General features: G+C 36.8%; 1 long non-coding RNA gene across 1 annotated transcript; it reads right to left on the bottom strand.

Moving 5' to 3' along the window:
* Positions 1-6,599: 6,599 nt before the first annotated feature.
* Positions 6,600-7,388, bottom strand: LOC149251779 (uncharacterized). The gene is made up of 2 exons (XR_016266015.1): positions 7,027-7,388; positions 6,600-6,932 (listed from the first exon to the last, which is right to left on the bottom strand). It is a non-coding gene; the product is annotated as an uncharacterized LOC149251779 (long non-coding RNA).
* Positions 7,389-7,595: the final 207 nt, after the last annotated feature.

Genomic DNA, 7,595 nt, shown 5'->3' with positions numbered 1-7,595 from the left:
AATGTTGGATGTCATGGACTAGAACCAGAATACTCTGTCACACGAAAGGGAAATGCCAAAATCACCCAATAATATGATTGACTAAGGGTTTAAGGGAAACAGTCTTTGTGTCCGATGGAGTAGCTACGCGGCAAACCGTCGATGGGGTGACCTCCTCGAGGAAGTGTTAGACAACTAGCAAGCAACAGGAAGGGCCCAAAACCCTATTCCTGCTAACTCTTGGGGGAATCCAAGAGTTAGCCATTAGACTATAGTCACATAATCTAAAAGGAAAAATCATTAAACACTAGCATGTGTAAAAATCAAGTTGTATATAATTATGTACTCATAGCGCATCCAGTAATTTATATATTCCAAGTGTAATACATGGATGTTTAATACATTGCAAGTGTTTCAATTCGAATATATTTATTTGATTATTTCTTTTTTTTACTTTTGTAATTAATATAATAACTAGAGGTGTGGAAAGTGGTATCAAAGTGCTCAGGTTGCAAAAATGAGACCTTTAGAACAAATGAATAACAATGTTTGTGATGTGCACAAAGAAAGAGTGAGTGAAAAAGTGAAAGGCAACTAGCATGAGGAGGACTGGACTTACACCACACAGACCCATGACAGGAACAGGACCAACATCATTTCCAGAAGCCAATCCTGAGGTATGGGTACAATTGGGAGAGGAGCCATGCAATACCAACACCACCATTTTTGAAACTGTACAAGAATTAAAGGATGAAATGGCTAGGTTGCGAGTAGACAATGAAAGACTGATGCAAGAACAGGAGAAAATTATGAAGAGTTTATCTGACAAACAGAATCAACGGTAACCAATTCCTAGTCCTAAACATGGAAACATGACTAGAGAGTAGGAATTTAGAAATGAAAATTCGGAAACAGAAGGGGGCGAAGAGAATCAAGAGGAGGAATCTGATAATGTATCAGATCACAAAAAGCAAAAATGACAAAAAATTGAGTTGCAAGGCGAGTTTCAAAAGATCAAACCTCCCCTCTTTGATGGTGAACAGGAGGAAGCTATTGAAGCCTCACTTATCAACATGAATAAGTATTTTTAGTTGTATGAATATGATCATAATTTGAAGGCTCGCTTAGCCATTTATCAGTTGCAAGGAAAGGCCACCTTGTGGTGGGAGGAGGTGAAGACGGTGCGTGGAGTTAATGAGCAGAACATAACTTAGGAAAAGTTTCAAAGGTATTTCAAGGAAAAATACTTGACTAAAAGATTTTACGATGAGAAGGCAAAAGAGTTCCATGACCTTTAACTGGGTCGGTTGTGTATAGAGGAATCCATAACGAAATTCACATGCTTGTTGCGATATGTTCCCTAAATACGGGAAGAGAAAGAAAAAGTGCAGAGGTTTATCAACAATTTGTCACTATTCGTGAAGGAATGTCTCAAATTTGACAATCCGAAGACCATGGATGAGGTTATATGAAAGGCTCGTATATGTTATTAGCAAAATAAACCAAAGGGTGATGGAGGAAAGAGGTGGTTTGATAAAAAGGGAATTAAGTTTGCCTTGGGCAGCAAAGGAAATAAGACTGCTATCAAAAAGTGACCCCATAAGGGTCAACCAAACAGAAATATGAATAGGAACCAGCCCATATTTAAGTTTCCAAGTGAGTCCAAAACAAATGAACAATACGGAAAAACAAAAATGGAGATAGCATCTAGACCCCCAGTATAGTGCTAAGGATGTGGAGGACCGCATTATGTTAAAAACTATCCGTACCGCAAGGGAACAGATCAAGTGGCGCATATTCAAGAAGCATCAACTGTGGGAGAAGTAGTAAGGAGTATTCCTAAAATCAATGTTGCCCTCAAAGATCATCAAGCAGAATACCAACCAACCATTGTGGAATTCGAAGCTAAGATCTTCGACCAAACTATATCTATTTTGATTGATCCATGAGCTACTTTGAGTTATATAAGTCAAAAATTGGTTGAACAATGTCATTTATAATCTGTTAAATTTAGAAACCCTTGGCTAGTACAGTTCACCACAGGGGCAAAGAGAAGGGTGTTGGCTAAAGTTAGCAATTTCCCTGCAACTAGCAGGTCAGCCTATTTTGGTAGATCTGAATGTCTTACCGTTATGATCATATGATGTCCTAATAGGTATGGACTGGTTGGAGAATCCTTGGTCCCTCATTAATTGTAAAGAAAGAACTATTAATTACATGGATGAAGAAGGCGTGAGACAAGAAATGTAGGGTATACGAAGACCCCTGAAAGTAAGACCGACAAGAACCTATCAATTAGATAAATGTATTCGAAAGGGATGTCAGATTTATGCCATACAGGTGGAGTACATCAATTCATCAGAAAAATCTGGTACTTTAGAAAATATACTTGTGGTACAAGATTTTCCAAACATGTTCCCTGAAGAGATTTTGGACTGCCTCCAAAGAGGAATATAGACTTCACTATTGAGCTAATCCCTGGAGTTGCTCCAATATCCTGAGCCCCTTATCACGTGAGCATTCCAAAGTTGACTGAATTGAAAATGCAATTACAAGAATTGCTTCATAAAAATTATATACGCCCAAGTGTTTTAGCTTGAGGAGCCCCTGTTCCTCGTATTGATGAATGTTTCACCAAGTAAACAGAGTGACCGTATTTTCAAAGATTGATCTTCACTTAGGGTACCATCAAATTTGAATAAAGGAATAAGAGATAGCCAAAACAACCTTTATAACTCGCTATGGACATTACGAGTTTGTTTGTTATCGTTTGGGTTAACTAACGCTCCCACGACCTTTATGTGTCTAATGAACAACGTTTTTCATCAATATTTGGATAAGTTTGTACTAATATTTATTAACAATATATTGATCTATTCCTGGAATATAGAAGAGGACAAGGAACACCTAAGAATTGTCCTGAAAACCTTGAGGGAACATCAGTTGTACTCCAAGTACAACAAATGTGATTTCTTTAAAGAAAAAATTCAATATTTGGGACACATTATTACCAAGGATGGGATTGTTGTGGACCCGGAGAAAATAAAAACCATAATGGAATGGCCAGTACCAAGGAATGTAGTTGATATAAGATCGTTCATGGGTCTGGCTAGATACTATAGGAGGTTTGTTGAGGGATTTTCCAGGGTGGCATACCCCATCACTTCTTTGCAAAAGAAAGGGAAAACCTTCATTTGGACCATGGACTGTCAAAAAAGTTTTGACCAGCTGAAGCACTTACTTACTACCACACCTATTCTAAGTATTGCAGACCCAAATAAAGAATACATTGTTTGTACAGATGCCAGCAAGGAAGGAGTTGGCGACATGCTAATGCAAGAGGGCAAAGTTATTTTTTATGAGTCTCAGAAACTTAAGGAACATGAACAAAAGTATTCGGCTTATGATATGGAGCTGACGGCAGTAATCCACGCATTAAAAATGTGGCGACATTATTTGTTGGGTAAGAAGTTTTTATTAATGACAGATCATCATAGTTTAACTAACTATTTCAAGCAACCTACTATGAATGCTAGGCAAGCCCGTTGGATTGATTTCCTGAGTGAATTTGACTTTGACATCAAACACTTAAAAGGAAAATAAACCGAGTTGCAGATGCCTTAATTCAGAAAATAAAATGCATTTATGAAGTTTCTTTTAGTGAAGTACATACCACTTTTAAAGAACAGATTAAAGGAGCAACAATACAAGATCCTGAATATAAGATGTTATGGCAACAAGCTAAAAATCCGAACAACAACAAACAATAGCTAGGATATGAGGTAAACCAAGAAGGTATGTTGATTTATAGAGGGAGAATGTATGTACCAAACCAGAAAGATATTAAACAATTAATTTTGGATGAATACCATAAAATTCCTTGTGCAGGCCATCCTGGATATCAGAAATTAATCACTACACTCAGAAAAGAATATTTATGGCCTGGTATGAAGAAAGAGGTGGCTGAATATTTGGCTCGTTGTTTGGAGTGTCAACAAGTGAAAGCAGAACACCAACATCCAACTGGACTACTCCACCCATTGCCTATACCGAAATGGAAATGGGAAACTATTTCCATTGATTTTATTACAGGGCTACCTAAGTCTAGAAAGAAGAATGACTCAATAATGGTGGTGGTAGACAATTTTAGCAAGTTTGATCACTTAATACTAGTACAATCTAATTTCAAGGCTGTACAAATTGCTAACATATTCATGCAAAATATTTTTGGACTACATGGAATACCAAGGGTTATATTTTCTAACCGTGATATAAAATTCACATCAGCTTTTTGGAAAGCCTTATTTGGATGTTTAGGCACACAATTGCATTTTAGCACTGCCTATCACCTTTAGATGGATGGGAAAATTGAGCGGATGAATCAAATAGTGGAAGATATGCTATGAACTTATGTAATGCAATAACCTTCTAAATGGGGTAGAATTTGCTTACAATAACAGTTACCATACATCTTTGCAAATGAGTCTGTTTGAAGTATTATAAGGATGCAAGTGTAGGACACCCTCGAGCTGGGGCAACCCAAAGGATAAGTTAATGTTGGGTCCTGATATGTTAAATGAGATGGAATATATGGTTAAAAAGGTGTGCTCCAATTTAAAGGCTCCCCAGGACCAACAGAAAAAATGCCCCGACCGAAAGAGAATTTTTCAGGAGTTTCAAGTCTGAGGTCATGTTTATGTTCATGTACGAGCTAAGAAGAGTACTCTGCATTGGGGTGGGTGTGCTAAGTTAGCACTCCGATTTTTCAGTCCCTTCCAACTTTTGGCCCTCATTGGACCTGTGGCTTGTTAGCTTGCCTTGCCCAGCCACATATGTGTGCATAATGTTTTTCATGTTTCTGTGTTAAAAAATATATGTTTATGATCCCAAACATATAATCAATTGGCAGGATATACAAGTCGAACCCCTAGCTATACCGATCATAGAGAAGTAATGTTACTAAGGCAAGTTATCACCTATGTTAAAGTGCAATGGCAACACTTTGAGCCAGAGGAGGCCACCTAGGAGGACGAATAGGTCATGAGGGAGACTTTTCCGAGTTTATTCACAGTAGAGAAACATTGGGACAATGTTTAATCTTGGGGGGCGATGTGATGACCCTAGTAATTGTAAATATTTAATTACTGCAGTTAAACAAATGGATATTACTATTTAAATTTATATATTTAATATTTTGATTAATTTATACATAAAGAAAATGTCTGGATGATAACCATCATATAACTCTCACATGTCACATAGTTAGGATAGGCAGTTACCTATCCCTAACTACTTCCTTGAAGATTTATTCTCAAGGAAGGGATCAAGAGGGTATTGGTACCTAAGATGAGAAAAGGAGAAGAAAAGGAGAGGTTTCTGTGTTGATATGTGAGACGGGTCCAAAAGCTAAGTCTAGTTAAGACTAGATAGTTGTGACATGCTAAGACTGTTAGTCTTATAGGAAAGTATCCTGCATGTGAGTAACATCTCGGGGGGGGACTTTGGCCTGAGAGCGAGTCTCATGGTTGGGAGGAAATTTGGCAACGTATAGTTGCACTTGATTCAAACAGTCAACAATATTTATAAAGAAACCAAATAAGTACTTATATTTTTTGGAAGTTGAATATACTGTTAAAGATAATACTTGTATTTTGTTTAAAAAAACAAATGTGCTATTTCAGTAAAGCACAAAATATTATCATTGGAAAGAATTTAGTTAGCATGTTAGTTATCTAAGAGGGATTAGCAAGCTTTAAAGAAAAACAACAGTAAGATTTGCGAATAAAGGTAATAACTTTCCTTTCGGAGGAGTTCATCTCCTAAGGTTATAACATACAATCATTAAGAACAAGAATTAGAAAATAAGAGACCCTCAGTAACTTACGAAAACTATTTAGAGAACCTTCTGAGAAAAATAAAATTGCAGTTCTGGTAAGGGAAAGAACAATATTATTCATAGACTTCCCAGGTAAGGAAATAACTACTGTGAGGTCTCAACACTTATACCCCATTACCTATAAATACAAGAGTGAACAGTAGATCAAACTCTAAAGTCAAATCAGTCTTAGTAAAACTGTAAAATTGGAAAACATCTTAACGAATACTGGAACTATCAAGATATCAAAGAACAAGTACTATCATTGAAATTATTAGAAATTTGGAAGACAGAATTCTACATTCAAAATAGGTATGGGGCTTGTAAGTAAAATCTATCAAAATACACATCGAGAAAATTATGAGAGGAATATATATAAAACTGCTTTCATGTTGTGATACGATTTAAAAACCCCAACTTCTTAACAAAATGAATGTGATATTAACAATATGAAATATAAACTAATCCATGAAATGGAAAATCGGTTGTTGCCCTCTTATTACCAGAGTAGGACAAGCCAGCTCAAGACAAAATCTCATAAGAGATTATAAAAGAATAGACCTATGCTATAGAAAGAAACTGGACTCCTCAAATACATATAAACCATATCATTACACAGGACACAAAGATTTTGTCATAACAGTGTTTCGTCCAATATAGAAACCTCGGAACAAAATTAATCTTTCATTTACTGCTTTAAAGCTTAAAATAAAAAATAAATTACAAAGAAAATTTGTAAACCAACTTGGGTTGTAAATCCAAAATAATAAATTAGATTAATGACCACATTATGTTCAGTACACAGAAATATGTTGCCATGAGGGCATCTACTTGTAGACTTTAGGACACCTATGATGTAACTACGAATGAACAAAGAGTTATGCTATAAGATGGCATGGTAAGCTGATAAACCCTCATGGCTCTGAAGCTTTACATGCCAAGAACTTTGAAGACAACCATTCACTTTACTCGGAGGCCGGACGAATTATTGACACCGAAATCTGTGAACTAGCATGGGGAGGAAGGATTTTGGTTTCTAGCAATCATACCCTTGCCGTATGGAAGCCTCTGACGAAACCTATCCAAAAAACATGAGAACCAATTATCAAACTGAAAGACTGCTAATGTAGTCTCAAAAGCAATATACAAGCTTGTTCATGAAAACCCAATACCTGAGCTGGAATGTTTTGACAGAGAAATCCCTTGGGGGTAGCAAGCGCCATAACCATCTCTCCAAAATAATCATCTAGCAAGCAGTGACGACAGAGCTATGACAACACAAGAGATACTTCAACAACATAACAGAGCAGTAGAAATGAACCAGTATGAATGCCAGATGCCATGGACTAGAACCAGAATACTTTGTCAAAATGAAAGGGAAATGCCAAAATTTCCCAACAATGGGACTGCCAAAGGTTTTAAGGGAAACACTCTTCGTTGTCTGATGGATTAGCTGCACGGTGAACCATTAATGGAGTGACCTCCACGAGGAAGTGTTAGACAACTGGAAAGCAACCGGAAGGGCCCAGAACCCTGTTCCTGCCAACCCTTGGGGGAATCCAAGAGTTAGCCATTAGCCTATAGTCGCATAATCTGAAAGGACAAATCATTAAACCAACATGCGTAAAAATCAAGTTGTAGATCATTATGTACTCACATCACATCCATTAATTTATACATGCCAAGTGTAATACATGGATGTTTAAAACATTGCAAGTGTTTCAATTTGAATATATTTATT

Source organism: Pinus tabuliformis, chromosome 7 (genome assembly GCF_031772625.1).
Source record: "Pinus tabuliformis cultivar Carrire ecotype Pingquan chromosome 7, CPIR1, whole genome shotgun sequence".
Taxonomy (NCBI): domain Eukaryota; kingdom Viridiplantae; phylum Streptophyta; class Pinopsida; order Pinales; family Pinaceae; genus Pinus; species Pinus tabuliformis.
Note: the sequence above shows the minus strand (reverse complement) of the source record. Positions and strands in the feature narration are given on the sequence as shown.